This window comes from Haemaphysalis longicornis, unplaced genomic scaffold (genome assembly GCF_048455015.1).
Source record: "Haemaphysalis longicornis isolate Haplotype H1 unplaced genomic scaffold, Haemaphysalis longicornis Haplotype H1 scaffold_13, whole genome shotgun sequence".
Lineage (NCBI taxonomy): Eukaryota > Metazoa > Arthropoda > Arachnida > Ixodida > Ixodidae > Haemaphysalis > Haemaphysalis longicornis.
In genome coordinates, this window is record NW_027526233.1 from 23522214 (window position 1) to 23545023 (window position 22810).

The 22810-nt window shown below is 46.5% G+C and overlaps 1 pseudogene; it reads left to right on the plus strand.

Annotated features, from left to right (window-relative positions):
- The first annotated feature begins 889 nt into the window (after positions 1 to 889).
- The window catches only part of LOC144163743 (uncharacterized), a 44383-nt pseudogene continuing 22462 nt past the window's right edge, over positions 890 to 22810 (plus strand).

Consider the following 22810-nt stretch of genomic DNA (forward strand, 5'->3'; position numbering starts at 1 on the left):
AGCTCAAAGCCACTTACAAATTTACAAAAAATGCGTCTAGTTTCTGGTTTATTCTTGTGAAATCGGCGCTGCTGTAATTACGTAAGATCCTGGTTCCCCTAGAAGCATTTCGCAGCGGTAAATTGATGGAAAAATTTAATAGGGCATTATGGCTTAATTTTGGCCAACTTAGTCTGTTGCAGCCGCAACGAAAGCGCTGACAGGTTTTGATGATCAGACGAACACTGGTGGGGATTTGCATGGCGAGCGCATTGAACACAAAGGCGCTAATTTCTTTCAGGACGTGGCGAACGAGGTCTTCCTCCATCATGTATTTGTTGGGGCGTTGACAGAGGGCCAAAACATCCTCAATGTATGACGTATATGACTCGCCTGGTTGTGGAATGCAGTCTTGCAATTTCTTTTTGGCCGCTTCTTAACGTCGGGAGGCAGTCCCCAAAATGCGAAGCAGTTCAGTTGTAAAGCCGTCCCAGTCAGTCAAATCTGCTTGGTTGTTGTAAAACCAAGTTTCTGCCACCTGGGTAAGGGACCACGACACGTTCTAGAGCTTGAAGGAGTCGTCCCACCGATTAAAGGCACTCACACGGTTGTAGCTGTCAAGCCAATCTTCTATGTGTTCCCCGGTGAGTTAAGCGACAAACGGGCGGTCACGCTGCCGGCATGTGACAGTTTAGCCAGAGGTTGGAGTGCTAGCCGTCGTCGCATAGGCCGTAGTCATTGTGGCAAGTCGCCGACTGGAACGGAGCTCTAGGAAAGTGCTAGAAGGGGTCGCGGCACGAGAGATCGATGTTGGCAACCTCCACCACTTGAGAGACGCTGACCAGGGGTCGTGGTGAAGCGTTTATTGCAGGGCAACAGCACGACAGGCTTCGGTGTGCGACCATCCAAGATGGAGCCCGAAACAAACACGCCCCACGGCGAGATGATGACGGTCAGCACTCCGTGAATGAAGACGAAGAACCAAGTTGTGGGAGTGTTCCTAGCTGGTGCAGGTAACCGTGAGATTGATCAGAGCAGGACATATTCGATAACGCTGTGACACGGGGCTCACAATTCGTGTAATCTCAGAACATGGGTCAGGGCAAGTTGTGTACACTAAATATAGTATTGTAGAAGTCGCAGCTGTTATTTAGTGGGTTTTAAGACCATTTGAGTTCGACTAAAGTGCGCACATAGGTTGAGAAATCATTGCTTATTGGATAATGCGTGACTTGAGAAAGGAATTGGTGGAAACGAATTATTTCCTTGGTGATGAAAGTCTGCCAACATGAAAACAGAAAATGAAGGATAGCCAGTGATTCCAATATTTATGGCGTCATAAAGTTCAGTGACATATGTGGCTCGGGCATTAGGGGGGCGATAACACTGTCCTAATTTATTCTACGATGAGACAGTTTTACCGACACCCATACCATTTCCAAGGACGATGATATGTTAATATGAATGGTTCAAGCTGCCGTTTGACAGCAACTAAAACTCCACCACTTTGCCTCGCCTCCCTATCACAAAGGAAAACGTTACGCGTTAGGGGAGAGTAAAAAAATTCACTATCACGGATGTTTCTATGGAGCCATATTTCTGTTAGAATGATAATGTCAGCTGCACAAGAGTGCATTGCCACGGGAATTTTAGTGCGCTGTTTTAATAAGCTTAGAATATTGTGATATCTTGATTATGCTTCGGATATCTTCACAAGGCATTACATAATTTTTTATGGACTTTGCCAAGAATACTTAAGCGATAGAAACAAGGGTGAAGTTGTGACTGCCACATTCTTTAACTCTCGGTGCAAGCTTTTCTTCCACGCCCGTTGGAAAATGAGAAGGGGAGCGGGCGGGTTGTAGCTTGGGCGGTTTGGTGGATATAAGTTTTCCTCTTGATAAAGTGATTACTACAAACTTGGGAATTCCGCTTCAGCTCGCAGGTTCCCATGCTGTGGCTCAAGAAAACCGATAGAACGAAGCTCACGGTTACAGAAAACACTGTAAACTCCGCGACAATTCCAAGGCCACACGGTATTCTATCTCGAACGTAAGTGCCTTTTCCTTCAAAGCACACGTTTCGACATACCCCACCGTTAAGACTAGCGCGTAAATTGTAGTCATTGAAACAGGTGGAAATTAATTTAAAGTGGTACAAATGAATACAAATAATACTAGTTTTCTTCCTACTCAGATAGCATGTAGACTGGCGCAGAGCGCCGCAAAAAAAACGCTCATGTCAATACCGGCCGTTTCCAAACCTAAAACCGAACAAAGATTAAATAGCCGTAAGTGCATTTAAGAAAACTAATAATAGGTGTTTTATACCTACGCATCTAAGGTGGAGCCAAGTGTAGATAACTGCAGAAAGCCCTCATGTCTTTTTAGCCCATAGCCAACTTTAGGGTCGTCCGACATGTTTGCGCAGCCGTTACTGCATCTAACAACCGAACACATCTGCGTAGACTTCGTTTTGCTGCACATATCCGCTCATAACGCCCCTACAACGTTTAACGCACCGAAGCAAACACGGAAAAACGACGGAAGTATGCGCAGTTCAATGCACCGGCTCATTCCACTAACGACGGGAGCGAACAGTGGTGGCGCCCCCCGCCAAGCTGCGAGGTCTCTATACTCAGAAATACTATACTCACGTGCGTAATACTTACGTCCATGCTCACTTGTCATCGTAATCACACTTAAAATCTGGGTGTGTACTCACTCATCATCGCACTCACTCGTGAGTTTGAATACAAATGAATAGACATGAGTGTTATCACGTGTGAGTACGCCGACCTATGCTTGTCAGAAATCCTCTTTTCTCCAGCCATGAAAAATACTCAGACGAAACAGGGCTATTCGCCACAGAGTATAGCAGGCGGAAAACAAAAAACAGTACCCAACCTTTGCAACCTCTTCATCGCCACTCCTAGAGAAAACAAAAAAGAGCAGCACCTTTTTTAGCAGCGTGGCTGCAGAAAATCTAATGTTTTACTTCCATAGAAAATACCACAATATGAACTTCGCCGAAAGAACCGAATACTCTTGATGTGGCTCTCTTCAGTGACAAAAGACATGACAGTGAAAGAAGGAATGTCTTAAAAGGTGGCATGGTCACGTTAGCATATCTCAAAAGGGAGGTGTTGTTTGATAATGTTTTATTCAACGCCGTCTCACATTAGTGCGCGACAGAATTTCATTCAAGCTTGAGATGTAGCCATAGGATTTCGGAGACTCGTTGTGATGGCCAGAGCCGCGTAATTATTTTATATGCGAAGCATCTCATGGTCGGGGCTATGTCCCTTCCTTGTCGTTGTCGTTGTTGCGCTGTCCACACTCCCATTACGCTTGCGTGGCTTGCTGAACGCCCGGTGATGTCTTACCCTTCAATGGCTCCTGGAGCAGCAGTGTTGCCGGTGTCTTCCTGGGCCTGCACGAGACCAGAGTTCACGCGCCTTCGACGTTTCATTGTCGTCGGTAGCGGCGTGCGTCGGCGAGTCTCAGCGGGCCGTCATTACAAGCAGCCCACAGCCATCCGAGGAACGTGCATAGACCTCATCTTCCTCAACTGTAGGGTTCCTCCACTACAACAGCCCTTGACTTTATATTTCACAGACCGTAAGGCGGTCATAATCAAAGCGGAAGGAAGTACTCTACTGCTGAGCGTGAAGCTTAAGCATGCGTCTCGGCATGTGAAAAATCCTATGTGTACTTATGGCGGCGACTTTTCACGCTGCAAACGGATCATCGTGCGTTAACGGCATTGCTGTCTACCCAGGGAACAGGTCGACTAGTTTTTCGATTGCAGGGGGGTCGGAACGACTTTTTCGGTACAACTACAAGTTGGAGTACAAGAGAGATTCGGAAAACAAGGTCGTAGACGCGCTTTCGCGCCTGCCAGTTTCTGCTGCCATCGATGAGCAAACTTCCCTGCCACAGCAAGACGCTTCTGTTCAGGAAGAGGTCGTACTCCTCGTGGAGCCGCTCTGCATTGCCAAAGAGGAATTTGAGCAGGCCACGCGTAGCGACTCAACCTTGAAAGGCGTCAAAGGCTACGTGTTGGCGTCTTTGCCCCCGCACATGTTCATTTCAAAGGAAGCCCAGCTGTACTTCACTGTGCGGGAACAACTTTCTGTCGTCAATGGCTTTATTCTGCATGGAGAACGACTTGTTGTTCCAAGGTCTCTCTCACATCAGGTAGTTGCCATTGCCCATGAAACGCATCTTGGAATAGTTCGAACGAAGGCACGCTTACGACAACGCTTTTGGTGGCCCGCTATGGTTCGGCAAGTAGAAGGCGCCATACAGAACGGCAGTGTGCGCCAAAGTGCAGATAAGAGCGCGGAGACCACTGTTGCTCCCCTTCAACCCATCCATCTACCTGAACGTCCGTGGCAGAAGCTGGCCATCGATATCGTTGGTTCGATCAAGAAGGCTCCTCAGGAATGTAGATACGCCATCACATTAGTTGACTGCTTCTCCAAGTGGCTCGAGGTGAAGTTCAGCAGGGAGGTCACGAGAAGGACAGTCACCAACTTTTTGCTTCAAGTATTTTTCCGGGAGGGGTACCCAGTTGAAGTGGTCGCCGACAATGGGCCTCAGTTCTTCTACCAAGAGGTTGCCCGATTTTTCAAAGAGCGCGGTATTCGCCTGGCACACTGTTCAGTATATTACTCTCAGCTGAATAGACAGGTTGAACTCTTCAACCATGTATTTAAGAACTTCATCCAGTTTGCCCTTTTGGAGCAGAGAACACTTCAGGAAGCCGTGACGGAGCACTTTCGAGGTTTACCGCTGCACACCACATGCTACCACTGGGTTACACAACACTGCTTTTCCATGGGAGGTTGCCTCAAACTCGCTTAGACATTGTTGGTCACCCGTCTCCGTCATTCTTCATTGACCCAGTCGAAGAACTTCGTCAGCTGAGGTACAGAGTGAAGCAGAAGCAAGCATACAGCAAAATCTTCACCGGCGGTCGTCGGGCAGCGAAGACCGACGACCATCGGGCAGCGAACTGTGGGCGACAAGGTGCGTGTCAGGAAGCCAACTGTTGGATTAAAGGGGAACCTCTCCTTCAGCCATCCTAGAAAGGTTATACTTGGCATACGGCAACGCCACATGGCACACTGGCGCAAGCATCAGCCCTTCATCACTGTTCCAAGCCAACTACTCCAGGAGTAACAGCACGTACAACGCCCGGGGGTAGTGAGCACAGTTCTGCAGTGACTGTGCAACACGTGCCAGGTCAGGAGGAAGTGCAAGCTACCTCTGGTTTGCCTTACGTGCCACCAGCACGGCGGGTGCAACCACCTAGAGCAAGAAGGCCACCCAACAGATGTCTAGAATATGTGTAGTCAGTCCCTTGCTCGGTGTTTCCTAACCGTTTGGAAATTATTTTCTTGTGTCATTGTGCGCAAAGGTTAAGTGAATATGTTTGAAACTTTCTGTACATATCTCTCACAAGTGTTTGTTAACTGCAGTAACCTGAGTAAACCACTAACGCATGCACCTGAAATAAGTAAGAGATTATGTTGTAGTGTAATTACATTCCGCACGACAGATGGCGCTCCAATCTGTTATCTCTATATATACATGCGCACATCATCAATAAAGGTGGTTGTTGGTTAGCCAGCAGTGGTGGCTCGTGTGCGGAGGCCGCTCAGGTATAGGCCGTCGGCCGCGATACTACAGCAGTGTTACTACCTTTTTTGTAATGCTTTGATACTGATAAGGTTGACCAATCAGTTGGCCAGGTAGCATTGTCAAGTCTGATTTCCAAACTTCAACCATAGTTCAATGCATCTAGAATAGTTACCACTCCTTTTATCATATTGCTACGTAGAACTGTTCGTAACAAACATGACAAGGTTTGGTTTGGTTTTCCGCTAGCGTGACGGTGTGTCCTTGTTTATTTTAAAGTTTGTTTGTGTTTTCACACATTTTAGAGCTTCTTCACTATTGCGTCTGAACTGACTTGCGCGATTTTAAACACTTCGGCTTCGGCGACGGTGCTTCGCGTGACCGAACTGAGGTGGCCATCTTCGGTTTGCCGGAATGATGGTTAGCGGGAAAACCACAGTTTCGTCTGTCTTGTAAAGCAGCAAAATACGAATTTGTCTCACCATGGTTTTCTTACCCAAGGTTATGTGTTCAGGTAACTAGGGTATTAGACTAAGAAGTGAACGTGTATGTTAAAAAAGAAATATGGCTAAGAAAAACAAAGTAGCAGAGCGAACAGAAAGGCTGGGTGCTGGTCAAACGGGACAGAACTGGACGGGCGTCTACTTTAGTGCTGTAGCTTCTCCCAAGACAAAATCCGCTGTGCTTGTAAGGTTGGGGGATACAGTTTCCAACAAAAGTGTCTATGACGCCGAAACCGTATTTCTTGATTTATCTATTATCTTTATTCGGATATGTTAAAATGGGTATCGTGTTCCATGCGGAGAGAGCCGCGCGCAGGAGCGCAGCGTGAAGAGCAAGTGGACAGCATCCAGCTCACGAACATGAACTGGTTTATTGGCACACAGTGCGCGCTTCTTATATGCGCTAGCGGTTGCTTATCCCCAAGGTAACAAAACATAACAGACGCCACCTGTCGGCGCTATCACAATGGGTACTAAAACAAAAACGATTATACTAGGCGCCACAGTGCACGCTGAGGACACGATTGGTTGTGAAAAGTCTTGAACAAAATCTTCCTGCGGTGCTTTGCTTATTCGATGGCTGAATGAAACAAAAGGATCAGAAGTTATTCGTGTGTGACCTCAGCGTGGAATTGCGAAGCATGCGATCGGGCCTGCATTTTAAGTTTTTACGCAGGAACACATAGCCGAAAAAATATTTGCGGATTTCATGCTTTGAAGTCAGTGCTCTGCAATGAAGCACACCGTATAATGCAGGCCTCCAGAACAATTTAGAATACCTGAGGATGTTTCATGCACGTTGAAGTCTACACAAGCACGTTTTCGTTTTTTGTTTACACCAGAAAACCGGGAGCCGGGTCCGGGGGTTGAAGCAGCGTCCTTGCAGTCGCCAGTCAATGGCTCAGCCACCGAGCAGTGCTTGGAGGCCCCGTTTGTCAAATATTTACACTTCTCGGGCTGGCGACCTGTTAAAAGATAAATATGAAATGCCCCAGTGTGCACATTACGGGTGTAGGCCTTCGACGTTGCGCAGTGCAGCAATATATTTTCGCCCAATTGCCAGCACACTGTAACATCGTGGGAAAGGCAAGGTTGATTTTCACATCACCTGCGGGTGCACGAGAGTCCAACATTTCGTTTGCTCAGATTCGCATCTTGCCCGCGCTACCGCCAGTAGCATGTCATAGGAACATTGGGCGTGTACATTTGCCTCTGTTGCAGCGACGGATAAAGGGTTTCTATTGTTGACGGATCTGTTTGGGAAAGTGCATGAGAAGTTACTAAACCGATGTAGCGAAAAAGAAAATTACAGTTTAGTATTGGCCCCGCATTAACCACACATGATGGTTCAACCGTTTCGTCGTGAACCGGTAAACGTTGTTTCTTATTTCAGTTCAGTTCCGCTTCGGGTTTTGCGTTCTGGAAAAATATCTGTTCAGGTTACGGTTCAGATGCGGAAAAATACCGGTTTAGTTCCTGTTTTCCGTCCAGTTGGGTTCCAGTTCGACGCCCTGCTGAACATGTATTTAAGATTGCAAGAGCAGGTGTCTAAGGAGTTGCGTCATTTTTATCACCAGAAGCAGCAACTGCTGTATCCTGTTAGTGTATATTTTTGATACAGTAAACAACCAAAGCTTTCAACCGCGTCATTTCTCCTTTTGCCTGGTTCATTCTTCTGCCAGATATTGTTCAGTTCGTTCTTCGTTCAGTCTGTGTCGGCCTGTATTTGGTTCGACCTGAAATCGCGACTTACACTAGCCTCGGTTTGCTTTGACAGAACGGAAAGCTCGCATAGTGAAGAGTTCAAAGCATGCACCCTAACCGAGGAGACTCAGGTTTGTACGAGAATACCGCAAGTGGTCACCCGACTAAACGACAGGGTCGTGAAAGACATCGATCGCCCAACGTCATTTCTGATTGATTGATTGTACGGTTTAACGCGCCGACGACGCGCAGGTGATTGGGCGCGCCGTAGTGGACGGCTCCGGTATACTTTTGACCACATGGAGATCTTTACCGTGCGCCGAAATCTCCTACACACGGGCGTTTTTGCTTTTCGCCTCCATCAGAAAAGCGGCGGCCGCGGCCGGGAATCGAACCCGCGACCTCGTGCTCAGCAGGGCAACGCCTTAGCCACTGAGCCACCGCGGCGATTCGACGTCATTTCTGCTTGCCACGTAAGATCTTTGAAAAAATAATGTGCGACTTACAAAGGCCAGAAACGTTATTTTGAAAACAACTGAATCACACCGTAATACCCTAGGCCAAAACATTTCATGGGTCATGAGTATAATCGCTGATGCGCCCCTTGCGGCGCTTCTCAATATGCTCACCCGAGAATTGCACTGAATAATGTTGAATGTATATTCATTTCCGGCAAGGTTGACAGTAGGAATGTAGGTATTGCAGTTCCAGAGGAATGGGAAAGAAGTGTCAAATGCCCAAAAACCTTGTCCAAATATTTTTTTAATTTTTTTGCGGTTGAAGGTGGTACGCAAATATTGCGTGTGAAAATAAACACACCCAGTTTATTCATTACCGCCAGGTTACCAAGGCAGCTGAGATGACCACCAGAAGAGCTGGTTAATCGTGCTGTGGGGTTTCTCGAGATAAAAATAGTACTTCCAAAAAAACGGAGATGGTTCCAACGTGTTTTGTGTTTGTGCCATTGAAGTACACCCGTAAACGAACAGAGCGGAATAGCTACAATGAGAAAAAAAAATATTGCTCCGTCAGCCCTCTTGGTGACTCGATGACAAGTGTCGTGGTGGCTACCAAAACGTGATCACCATTCTCCGACCTTCCAGTCTGCAGTCAAAATACCAAAGTAAGTCTTGCAGACCTGGAAGGACGTAGATGAAGCTGGGCGACAACTGTAACTGATTTTCTCGGTTTAAAATATGGCGCGGCGGGGTGAATACCATAAGTGGAAACCACGACCAACTTTACTTCGGACCTGCCCAGCCAGCGGCGCTCTATGGGAGCGCTTGCGCCGAGTCTCGTTTCGCGTGAGGCCGCTAGGGGCGCTTTTACGCACTGTTGCGGCGAGCGGCGGCTACGCTGGCAGTGCGTGATCGAGCGCTAGTAGCAGCCGTCTGGCGCGGGAATTCGTGTTTAATCAGACTTCAGTTAATTCATTTCGGTAATTACGAATGAATAAGTAGCAGTTTTACGGTGACCATCCCTGAATGAATGTTTTTTTTTTATTCAGCGTGTTAAGGTGGAGCGGGGCCTTTTGACTGGCTTTCCCGTTGTGAGATGCGTTACGGTGCACGCGACCCATTTAGTTTCGTGGTCTTATATGAAGTGATGCCGAAAAGAAATAACATTATCTCACGTGCTGACAACGGAACTGGCTAGCTAACCAAAGTGTACAGGTTTATACTCGCAAGGGAAGGTTATTCCCGAGTTTGATGTACATTGGGAAGTTCATAGCATAAACGAAACTCATGTGATAAAAGCTTCTGAGGAACTCTTTTTGTTATAGTAAACACAACAAAATTGAAGCTTTCTGTTAAAATTCCTGATGAAGTGTAGCGGTTTTTCCTTGCTATGAGGATGCGGGCCAATTTTCTATGCTCGGAAACCAAAATGCAAAAATTCAAGCACCGAAGGTGCTAGTTACGGTCTTACGCGCACAAATTAGCGACGATGATTTGGCCCCTTCCTTGCAAATAAATTGGAAATTCTTTAGTGCGAGTGCATAGGAAGTGCCACAATGACCTGCTACACAACTAACTCAACAAAGATGACATTTTAAGCCTATTTGCAGGCTACTTTTATTTACATACACAATGCCATGGTTTAGGCACACAAGGCCACACTGTACTCCGGTTTTCAGAACATTAATTAACGCTAGTATTGCACTATCCTTTTCATTTTGGCATTTCCTTTTTCAAAAGTTCATTTTCGTTCACAACCATACACTTCACTTGAACAATGGAGCACAGTAGTCACACTTTCAGCACTATTCTGGAGTCTGGTTTTCCGCAATGTTTTTCCCTTTGCCACAATGGCCGTCTTCTCCGGAACAAAATTTCTGAAACAAGGGAGGCTGAACTTGTCCAGCAAAAGCTCAACCATTGCCCAGGTATGACAATCCGTTGAGCAGTTGTGGCTAAAAAGCTTGTTTTCCAGTGCAGCTGGTAGCATCGTCCTCACAAACAGTGCCATCGGTGTTTTCGTAGCATATCGCAAGTTCTGCGAATGCTTGGGCCACTCTTTCCAGTGCACTGACGAATTACAGGAACTGAAGTCTCGGATAAAATAGCCCACCCCGTCCAAAGTGAAGATCATCGCAGTGGCAGGCCCAATGAGCGAGGCGCTTCAAGCCGCTCCACGCAGAGTGAGCACTTAATGTGTTCTTCGACGGTTCTCTTACGGAAGCCCGCAATGAGGCCCAGTGTGCTGGCCTTGATGCTTGGAACTGGATAACCTAAAAAACACACCAATAAATTCGGTGGGAACATGAAGGTACGCTTAGGTGTAGAGACAGCGCACAACTGCTCGTTGCTATTTAACACCAATCGTCCATATTAAAATACGATAACTATGCGGAGCGAAGCATGCTATCTTCAATTTCTCGGGATCGGTTAAGCGATAAAGCGCATAATTTCAAAAACAAAATACAATTGTGAAGGAAAAAAAATAAAAATAAAACAAAAGGGTGTTCTCATCTTTTCTTGAGATTTTCTTTATCCATTTGTCTCAAACTTCGGTGATTGGGAACTCGTGAAAGAACACATTTCTCACCTGACCTTCTTCAGATCTACAATAAGGTACAAAACAGTATACCATCGTGCTCCTTCAAAAGAAAAAACTCGCTTCAGAGGACTGAATAAGCTGTATTTTTCACGTCTGAAACTTCGTGCTTAACATACAGCAGACGCAACTGCTGCAATAGCGCGTTCTGCATGGCTGCGCGCACGCGTGCAGCAAGCGCGGCAGCAAGGAACGACATTGCGTAAGTAGCACACTCCACTAGCAGCGGCAAAAATTGTCCCTGCGACGGCGGTGCTGGGGCCGCGCTCGCTGGGCAGGTCCGAAGTATAGTTGGTCATGGTGGAAACTAGATTTTGGGTGTTACTTTGTCTGATGCGGCTAATTCTATTCCGGAAAAGTACGTGTAGGGAAACAATTACAGAGCGCTGGGCGCCATCATTTGAATATTACAAAAGCAACATTTTGGTACGAGGCATTAACATTTATTCAAAAAGGCTGCACATGCTCAAGAACCAAGAAATTGCGAAGCTGATGACGTTAAAACAAATTTTGTTCTTGAGAAGAAGTGTATAAACCGTCAACTATACTGATCCGACTTGCGCAATCGTAAAACACGCCTCCAGTATCTTAAACCGTGCGCATTGTGCAATGATGCCGCTCTTATGTCTTCTGTAGCCACAGCATTACTTCCTCAATCACTACACATCTTTGGGACAAGTTTCCGAAATAATGAATACCTTGTAGCTCGAATTTTGGCGGGCTTGGCTGCTCAAACCCTAAATCTGGTTCTTCAAATCTGGTTTTGCGTTGTCGAGCGACACCCCACAGTGTGCTTACAGGGTCAGTGGTCATCTGATAACCACGACTCTTCACTGACGTCTTTTTCAATCAGAATGAGCAGTCGAGAAATCCTATCGTTCGTGAATTTTTCACGGTGTGAAGGTGGGGTGCGAACACAAATAGAGGACGGGAAAACGGCACGGCTAGGAGCTAACGGGAAGGCGTCCGATTGCCGCATTTATACCCCTTTGCCGCCACGCGAACAAGAAGCGTGAAATACCAATGGGAGTGATCTCTCAATATGGCGGGACTTACAATGGGCGAGAGATAAGTTATCACAACGCATAGCAGAGCATAGTAGAACTCCACGCATTCTAGATGCCTCTAGTTGGTGAAAGCTTGAGGATGGCACATTGGGAGTTAAGTGTTGTAACATGTATAAAGGGGGAGTACGCTCACTTCAACCAAAGTTTCAGGGAAACGAACATTGCCCTTTTTTCTGATTGATGTAGAGAGGGCATCGTAAGGGACGTTTGGTGATTTGTCGCACCGCTATGAGCGCTCCGTGTCCTTTTCTAGCCAGTTGGACGACGCTTTGCCGTTGGAGCGCTGGTACGACCAAAATAATAAAAAGTTGCGACAATGAGTTGAATGTAAATATTACTTGCAGGATAACGTGCTAAAAACTAATAATGAATGAGTTCTATGAACAAGGAATCTTTGTTCGAAGAACCGACGGACTGGGTAGAATTATTGCGTAATTTGTGGCCTCTCCGAAAACTTGACATATTGGTACGTCTGCATTTCAGCTGGAATATGTGTAGGAGAGAGCTGATTCTGCTGAACTTCAGCGGCCTCATTCGTATGTTCATGGACGTCATGCGTATCCTGAGGGCCGTTTACCCATCTTAACCTGCATTTAAATTTTCCTAATCTTAAGCACATTCGGGTAAAATGTTCCCGCTTACCAATATATACTTCATGTCAATAGTTTTTCCCAATTTCAGGTGTCACGAACTACAGTGATACTTGGCGGCCCTCTGCATAATAACCAGATCGTTAGGGGTATCGTAATTTAGGCATTGTTAGGAGACAAAAGGAGTGAGCAGCGCAACATGAGGTGTGTTTGTACCTTCAAACAGCCTTTAGGCACCTCATCTACCCGTAGTTTGGCTGATGATCAGCCCTTTCTTAAAGTGCTATTGCCGATGGTGCAGCCATGGTGTTATTTCCATGCATGCACTAGGCAGTAGACTTCAACAATCCCGAAAAGGAGACAGGGACTGACTACATGTAACGAAAAAATTCGGAAAAACAACGTCCTCCACTTTTTAGACACGACTACTACAGCACAGCGAATCTGATAATTTATAAACTATGGATTTAAATATTGTATTTTCGTGAGTTAAAGCTCCAAACACAAAATAGAAGTTGATATTAAAGATGACTTAAACTGTCGTAGCAAAAGACGCCGTAAAAGGTCTATACGAACAACCGTAGTGTTGGCATATTTTTGTATCTTTCTCATTCTTTGATTTACAGGATTTATTTAAAACCTTCAGTGAACAATTTTTCTTACCTCACAATCATTCCTTTACGGAGTTTCTGTACCTGAAACGAAATTGCTCTTTCGTTGGTGTGTTTTTTGTTGCTCTTCGTGCTTTAATTAGCGGTCCATCAACCCGCGACCTTTGTTACTGAGGAGGCTGAAGACCGAATGAAAATCTGTTTTTGGGAAGTCGTGTATTCCATGCGCTGGTGTAACTACTACACGAGGTGCCCTAGTGCTTATACAGCGCAAAATTACAGAAAAGGGCTTCACTTGTGTTATTTCTTAAATTTGTTTTGCCTTGATGTGTTCAAGGTAGCTTTTGTATTAGTAGGAAACATTGTATAGGAGAAACAAAATGTTTCATATATTGTTTTAAAGTCTTCACGGGATTAGGAGTTAAGACCGTGCAGAAGAAATAAGCCCTCAGCAGGAATATTGCGTGGTAGACGCCAGGCTGTTTTGATTTTTATCTCGCTCAGATTAAACTGCGCAATATACCATCACTATACTGCTATCCTAACTGCTCTCTAACGAAAATAGTCGGCAAAAAGAACGCACCTCGCAGTTATGCTAAACACCCCCTGATTAATCGAACAGGACGCTGGGAGGGGTACGTTTTGTGCTCCCTCATCGTCCCATCATAATACTATGTATGTCCACGCACCTTTACATTTATTGTTAAAAAACCAGTCCCTAACTAGCAGCGTAATTATAATTATCGTCACGTGCAGCAGCAGGGTGTTAGGGACGTTGTTTGACGATGGTGTTACGTTTTGCCGAGCTGAGCTCCAGCCCGATGCAGAAAGTCGAAGCCGGACACTGAAGAAGAAACGTTTATTGAGGCTCACTTGCCGACAGATGAGAGAAAAAAATTTACGCCATATACACGGAAGGAATGATGATAAGTGGGGCGAAGCTCGAGAGGGGGAGATCATCGGTAACCGTAACTCTCCCGTGAAAGTTCGCCCATTACATCATTAAGAAAGACGTAAGACTGTGTGCGTACATTGTACAAATCAACTTTTATTTTCGGAGTCAATGCTCCCAGGCCCAGACCTGGTGAACGACCCCGCGCCATCGAGGACTACCAGCCACCTCTACCACAATTTGTAACGTAGGATGGGACACAACGGTAAAGAAAGAACTTTTATTTAAGGCGAACTTGTGCCCGAACAAGACAAGAGGAAACGAGCAAAGGTCCTTGCGTCTCGTTCAATCTCCGAGAGCGACTGCCTGCGTTCGTGGCGTGATCTCTTGCGTGATCTCCCCCTCGCAGTGCACGTGCGCTCGCGCCTCCGTTGGTGAACACAGACAAGCTCGCGCTCCCGGTGCCGAGTTTGCGCTGCCGGTTGCAGCCGGTTCTTGCGCGTGCAACGCAGCCTACTTTGGGACATCTCCGAAAGCATGCGGCGGTGACGTACCACGAGACACAAGGGATGGACAGACCCATGGCTTTAGGAGCTTCGCCCCTAAAAGTAGGCAGCGGCGGAGCTCGGATTTGTTTTTGAGCACCGCAGTCGCGAGGGAGAGTGGGAAACAGCACAATCATAGCCCACGTGTGTCCGGCCTCTCCCGTTCTTACACATGCGCTCAACTGCAGAAGCTTTTCAACTACTGGTATAGACCTTACGCAAAAGTGCCGCCATCTACCGGAAGAAAAACAAAACGAGCGCGCGACGCCTTGCTGGGGGATGGCGGTCGCGGGATTGCTTGGTACGGAACGTGTGAGGGGCTTTCTGGGCTTGGCGATCCTTTTATATTCAGATGTAAACGCACCAAAACGAGCAACGAGTGAACTGTGGACCTTTCTCTGTTGCCCACATCTGCGAGCGATTTCGTAAATACGCATTATGCCTACAAAAACCCGTCAGGGAGGGAGGCACTGGCGAGGAAGCTTTTGGAGCTGTCGCGTTTCTTCTTTTTTGTTGTTGTTGTCTTTCAGAACGCAAACGTTGAAAGCACATCCGTGTTGGTTCGCATCCTGCGGGTTTCTCAGGAGGTCATTCCTGAAACCCTTCGAGCCGATGCGGGCTGCCCTGAGTGAGAAATGGGGGAAGAGGGGGGCACTCCGCGATATAGCTATACGCTAAGGATCTTCTGGAACGCAGAGGAAACCTGCAAAAAACAAACAAAAAAACACCTAATAAAATAAATTGCATACCTGGTATTTTTTCAACAGCGGAGTGTTATAGCTGACTGTAATGTGCAGCGCGTAACGCGTTAAACATTGCTAATATATTACCAATAAATTGCCCATGACTGTAATGTGCAGCGCGTAACGCGTTAAATTGCTAATATATTACCAATAAATTGCCCATGAATAATTAAATTACCAATTATTTGCCTAGAGCTGGTGAACGCGTGCCTTTCGGCGACCGCCGAGCGTCCTTAGCACACGCAAAGGCTTTAGTAAAAAAAACTGCGAAAACCCTAAAGAGCGAGAAAATGCCGAGCGCTCGTAAGGGCGTGCCTCGCGGCGACCGCTGACCATCCCCTGCTCGCGCCCCGGACAACAAAACTGGGTGCACACTACCGCTTAGAAAATTCCGCTCGAAAAATTTGATGTTGGGAAAGTATGCTACGGTCGAACAGCAGGCGACGAGCGGTAAATGACCGATACACGGGTTACTTGCGTACGTTAATTTCGCTACTCAAGGCTCTACGTGAAGGTTGCAACTTTCGGGGATCCCTTATTTCCTGTAACGTTTGGAAAACGCAAGAATACTTGGCACTTTCAAAAAGGCCACCGCATGTCCAGAATAAAAAGAAAACACGGGCGCGCTAGCACGAGCGGCAGACTGAAAAATCATCACACACGATAAAGTACGCGCAGGCCGATGCAGTGCGCCTCAACTATCAGCAGGCAGGAGTGCTCGGCGGCAAATACAGGGCTAGAAAATAGCTCACTTTGGGACTTTTTTTAGTCCTGCACATATTCGTTTCGTGACTATACATGCGATCTATCTATAATTTTGCTGCGCTAATGGGAGTCGACACCCGCAAGTCACTTCACGCAGGGCTCGAATAATAAGCTTCCGCTGAGAATTAAAAAAAAATATGTGTTCGCTATATCCGTGGTCGTCGTCGTATCATCTTTGTGCACAGCAAGTTACACGGCAGTATTTCGCATCTTGGACAACGATAAATGCCGACGTGCGCGTCGCTATAACCCTGGCCTATCGTGTATACTGCGGTATCCGGAGATACGGGAATCCCCCAACATGGCGGAAGTGCTCGCTGTTCCCGCAGGAGGGCGCCAGTTTTTGCATAAGGTTAGAGTTTCTGTATATGCTCCCTACGGGAGCAGAGTTGCGCATAGGTCCGCCATCTTGACCGCCGAGCAGCCAAAGCAGCGTGGGAAAGCCAACCGTCGGGCTTGAAGGAGTCGTGCGCACCGCGCGAGGGGAACGTGAGCGCGCCCCGACGTCATTGCTTTTTTTTTTTGTAACGCGCGCTTTGCTTTATTATTAGGGGTGTTTTGCTATAACGCATATCCTAATATCGGGAAGATATGGCGGTGCAAAATGTTCCGAAATGTCCCTCCAGGTCTTAAAGGAGCCATGAAGAGAAAACAAAAGTTTGTTTTATTCGAAAGATTAGGTGTTTCATAGTACCTCAAGCGCTTTCCCGGGAGCAAATGATGCTTTATTCACTGAGAAATAAGGCAATTTAAGCCAAAATTTTAAATCTCCCGCTAAAATTGAATATTCCGTGACGTGTACAATGGCGTCATAGAGCCGGTCCATGAAACAGATACTTAGTATGTCGGCTCCATATAGCACCCACACGCGGGAGTCGATCGAGACGGCGGCCATTTTAAAAATACTAGTAAAACCTAGTGCACCCGCAGAACCTAGTCATGGAATCGCCTGATCAGGAGAACAAAACTCTCGCCGAGGAGCTCGGGCTTGCATTTAACAACCTCACACCACAAAAACGCTCAATGCTTTTAAGTGCACGAGCGGCAAGAGTTGTGGGATACGCGGTGGACGGGAAAGCGACCATTCCGCGATAGCCACAACAGACGAACGCCCAGCCGTCGGCACCGCTGCCTCGTCAGCCCCGTCGCGACGGACGAATATAGACTGGTACGTATGTGCCGTATTTTGATTACGGTTAATAATAGTTCAATTTCAGTAGCAGTATCACTTATGCCAGTTGGCCGGGGTCGTGTATGGGAAGCCGTTCGCGCGAGCTCTCTGCTTCGACCAGAAAGATACGAGCGTCAATGCGCGGTGTTTACGGCATTTTTTCCCCAAGGTCAGAGCGATTTGACGAAGTCGGCGACGAGCGCCAGCATGTCCCAGGAGTGAGCTAACGTAAGGGTCCCTGCCGTAATCACTTCCTCGGAAATGAAGCGAGCACACTCGTACTTCCTTTAGCTCTCTTTCTCCTCCGTTTGCAAAGTTCACAAAACGTAGCCACTTGCTTCGCCTAGGTTCGTCGTTGGGCAGCACATGAAAGGAGATCTCCTCACCGGCGGGGATGTCGCACTCCCTCGACGATTTGCCCGTACTACATGGGCATTTCAAAACGCAGCAACGAAATTTCATTGTAAAGTACTCGAACAAACTGAAGTTTTCAGTGGTTGTAAACTGGAAACGAGCTCGTAACGACAGCAGCAAGCCAACACCATTCGAAACTTACGCGACGACTGGCACTATCTCGACGCTTCTTGCTGTTCCTTACTCCCCTCGTTTCTATTTTTACCTTTGCTGGTTGGCGATATGACGGCCAACCTCCTGTGAAGGGATTACGATACGAAGCAAGGTCGCGGCTGTGCGTGCTGAAACGGTTCGTTGGCCCCGAAGAGCCTCGAACCCGAAAATTCGTCTGCGCGACGGCGAGATGTCGAGCTCAGCCGGCGCTAGTTTCGTAAGCATTGGCGCACACGCTTGCGAGTTTGTTCGGACCTTCAACCGTTTACTCACCTTTCTTTGTCATAAAAAGAATGTGCAGTATGTTTCACGGGCATTTAGCTCGCTATACAAACTGTAAGCCCTGCCTAACATGCGTTTGCTTTTGCCGGCCTCCGCCAATCGCAGAGCATTCCCAAGTGACATCACAGGTTCTGTTGCGGAAAATGAGCTGGTGGGTCGCATGGTCATTTCCTTTTTTCCTAATTATGTAGCTTTTTTGAGCGAAGTTTGCGTTATAAGTGGTGTCGTTATGGTTCTAACGAGGCAATCTTTCGAATGAACCAAACTTGTGTTTTCTCTTCATGGCTCCTTTAACAAACATATAAGTGTTCCTATAAATTTAACGAAGACATGACTCGTTTTGCTCAATAAACCTCCATACTGGTTAGATGCCTGGTATAGAATCAGCACGCGTGTATATACACACTGGGTTATTTGGAACTCAACCTACAGTTTTTGCTGTCTATAGTGCATGTCGGCAAACTTTCATGCCTTGACAACGTAAAGTGATGTGCCCAGGCATCTAACCAGTATGGAGGTTTATTGAGCAAAACGAGTCACGTCTTCGTTAAATTTATAGTAACACATATATGTTTGTTAAGACATGGAGGGATATTTCGGAACATTTTGCACAGCCATCCGATATTCGGATATGCGTTATAGGAAAACTGCACTCAGGAGGAGGAGGAGGAATAAGCGGAGGGGGAGAAAACTTTGTTTAACAATTAAGTCGATCTGGTTAGCCTGGGGAGGGGCGAACCATGCAGTGTATAAGGGTATTCAAAAATTGCAGGTCTCTCTCTTGCCACACGGCGTGTTTCACCCCTTCCAGACGCGAAGAACAAATCCTATTCTACTCGGGATGGCGTTCTATGATTTTAAGAAAATTACTTTTACTCTCTTGTCCTGGACTGAGGACCCGGCCCACTAACCAGATCGATTTAATTGTTAAACAAAGTTTTCCCCTCCTCCCCGTACTACTCCTCCTCCTCTTGAGTGCAGTTGTCCTATAATGCATATCCGAATATCGGGAAGATATGGCTGTGCAAAATAGAGTTAGGCGTCAGATTCTCATGTAAGCATTCGAACAAAAGGAACAGTCAGCTGCTAATAACCGACAACAGCGAAAATGGAAGACCAAAACAAATTATAAGCCTTCAGGCCTGTCGGCTTGACCGCGTACTGAAGTTGTACAAAAAAGATACTCTTCATGTACTAGCGTGTTGCGGCTTGTCGCTGTCGCGCTACGAACTACGAATGCGGCATGGCAGCTGCGCGAAATGTACGAAAGACGCCGACAGCAGAGGGCAGCAGCGGCGTTGCAGCCGCATCGCCGGCTTTTCTGCGGTGCGTGGATGCTTTTTGTGCACGTGACGGCGATCAGCGAATAGGGTCGTGAGCGGCGAATGGAAATCAAAGGCGCAACTCTGCTCCCGTAGGGAGCATATACAAGAACTCTACATAAGGTCTATTGCTTCGGCGCTGATTGAACGCGCACACACGACGCACGCCCACGCACACACACGCAGGCGCACGCGCAAGCGCAAGCGTGCGTGGGTGTGCGTTTATACTTGCCACCACTGGGACAAAAACATCTACATTTTGGTGTAGGATAGTTATGTGGGTTACGTCCCGGTTCTGCTCGTTAATGCATGTATATTTCGGTGCAGGCTCTTTTTGGTGAAGAGATATTAGGGACACGAACATCTCCAACCCACACTGTGGAAAGTTTTCTCTCTTGCATTTATTCCTTATCAGTTGTAACCGGTGTAACGTACAATGTCTGTAACTGAATACACAGTGTTCAAAGGAAAGACAAAGTCAATGTTGCAGCGCTGCGGAAAAAGGCGCTGAAGAATAATTGCGAGAAAATAAAGCAGTGCATTTACTTTTTTCTGTAAGTTTGGTATTTCTTTACATAGACAGCCCTGTTCTCAGAATTTCTCGCTTTCCAAAATAGACATTTATGAAAACAGTTAATAAAACGTTTTTATTTTGTGGCTCAAATAATATTCACCCAAAAGTCTCAAACGGTTTCAATTGAATTAAAATAAAACTGAGCGTGAACAGGCTAATCAATGATTTATGATCATGTCCCATTGCCGACACTCAAGCAAGTGACTTTGCGGCAACTCAAACAAATGACTTCAAAGAATGCTAAGGACACCTGGGGTTTCACGATTTTCCTAATTACCCCTTCTCTAATGACTAGGTAACAAGTAAAGCCACGTAGTGTACGTCAAAGGAATTTTGCGTTCCTGCGTTTTGTTATCTTCTCCAGGTTCAGGTATCTCGTGACCATAATGGCTAAAAAGAACTGGTTATCGCAGTTAGTTGCGGGCTAGGCTAGTAACAGAAAAAAATATCAGCTTTCACCGCTTTCAGTCGTCGCAATCTATTTTCCACATGTCAAAAATGATGATCACAGAACCTTTTACGGACGCTGCCGGAAGGGAAATTGTTCTATGCAGAGGATATGACCACAGTACACAGCGCACCCAGACGCTGGCTGTTTCCCAGTCCCTCTGAACACCCTGTTACACACAAAAACATAGCAAACGACGCTTTCTGAAAAACGTGTGAGGGATAGTTGTGTTTTAGTTATATCATTTGGCCTATTTGCGACTTTTTTGTTCTTGGTTGCGCGTTATTGAAAAATCCCAATACTGCCGTTTCCATAAAAAAGACTACATGGCATGCCTTTCCACAATGAGCAGCGTCTGTCCACGTGAAGTGATTCTCTTTAAGGCTTTCCCGCATACCCCGCGTGAAATCCATTGTTAAGTGTATATAATTACAGGATAACATTGACGAGTAAACCACGAGATTTCCGGCTATGCAGAAACATACGCACTTTACCGGCTTTTAAAACCCTTCGTGTATACCTTAGAATACAAGCAGGGCTGCTGGTTGGTCTTGAGCGGCTCTTTTTGCATTGAGTGCATGAAAAGCCATAGAAACTGCCCACGGTGTTCGGCTTAAAGGAGAATTCGTCTTAACCAAGTTCGTTTTAACGGGAGTTCACCTTCTACCCGCTGGTATAGACGCACCCTGCCGTTCCCAAATCATGCGGCGTAAAATTTTGCTGACAGTTATTTATTTTGCGAAAATATAACATTGAATTTCCACTCGTTTTCAGGGCGGCGCTTCGCCGGTGTTGTCAGCTGAGCTAGCTCCACTTCTCGCGTCCGCTTGCATACTCCCGCTTAAGCAACCTTATGCTATAGCAGAGCAACCTCAGTTTATAGGACGGCAACGTTGTGCGTTAACGCTTCTTGCGAACTGTTCTTTTTTGCAGCGTACGCAAGAATAAAAAACGATAATATTCGTCAGGAAGTTACACCACCCGAATGTGTGATATTGACGCGCGTCGCGACGATCGGGGCACCTCGCTCAAAAGGAAGCCGAAAAATTGTCTTGTAGCGGATATTGTCTCGTTTATCTCTGCAACTACTTATTTTCTATTTTATTTAGTATACTAATATTTCAACGCCCCAAAATGCGTTACAATAAGTGCAACTCAGTTGTCTCTGGGTTGTATTTGAAAATATAAAGAGGGCGGTTCGGGTTGTCCGCTTCAGTACTATCCAGCTCTTGTTGACACGTGGGGGCGCTCGATGTTGACAAAACTCCAGCGCGGAGCCCTATACGGCGCGGGGAACGAATAAACCAGCAAACTGGAGAGACGAGTTAGTTGGTGAACATCCATTAGTGAAACTTAAGCAAAAACAGACACAAGGAGCAAAAGTTTGTAGAATACAAAAAAGATGTTTGTCATCAATCATAACCATGCGGAAAGGACTACGTTGGACAGTCGGGCCGCTGCGTCAACACGATGCTCAGAGAGCATTGGAATAACTGCCAGCAGAGTACTCACCCGGAAGGGGGGGGGGGCGGGGCTCGCCCATCTTTGCCATCATTGCCGCCAATCTCTCAGCGTTCCAGACTTCACCAAGACAAGTGTCATCGGCCGAGGCCTAGAGGATAGAAAGAGAGATTCTTGAAGCCTTTGCAGTCAAGAACGCTTGCATAAGCATGCCGTCAGTCACCCTCACAGATAGCGGGGTATAATTTCTTACACCTGCGCAGACGTGCTGAGACGAAATGGCGTTTTTGACGGGTTGAAATCTTCTTGTTATCAATTTATACCGTTGATTCAGACGAGTGTCTTTTTATGTGTAACTGTGTGTTGTGGAAAATAAATCAGTTGTTATTTCGCGCTTCGTCCCATCCTTGCGTTCTCTTCCCTTGTTTTAAGTTTCAAAACAGCGCAGTCAAGAAGATGCATTCACACGCTGGCAATAACTAGAAACGGACACCCTACTAACCCTTTCACTGCCACTCCCACGATCATTCGAGCAAACACACACGTACACACGTTTACCTGCGTTGCTTCTTTACCTAACTGCCTTCCACTTCTTGACAATTTATTTAAAAAATATTGTGGGCATGTCGTGCCATGCATTGATGTGTCACAGAAATGCATAAGCCGTGTCAGGTAAATTTCAGACAACAACTGCATCAGATGTTTCTTCACTCAGGTTACTTTGTCTTATATCAGTGGCATGGCCGCCCTTGCCATGGCGTGTCAGATTTGACTAAAACACCAAAGAGAGCCTCGCTATCTGTGTGTTAGCAGCCAGCTGCCACTTAGTGCGGTGCATTGTTTTAAACAATATTACAATAAAAAGTTTTCGAAACATCCTGACA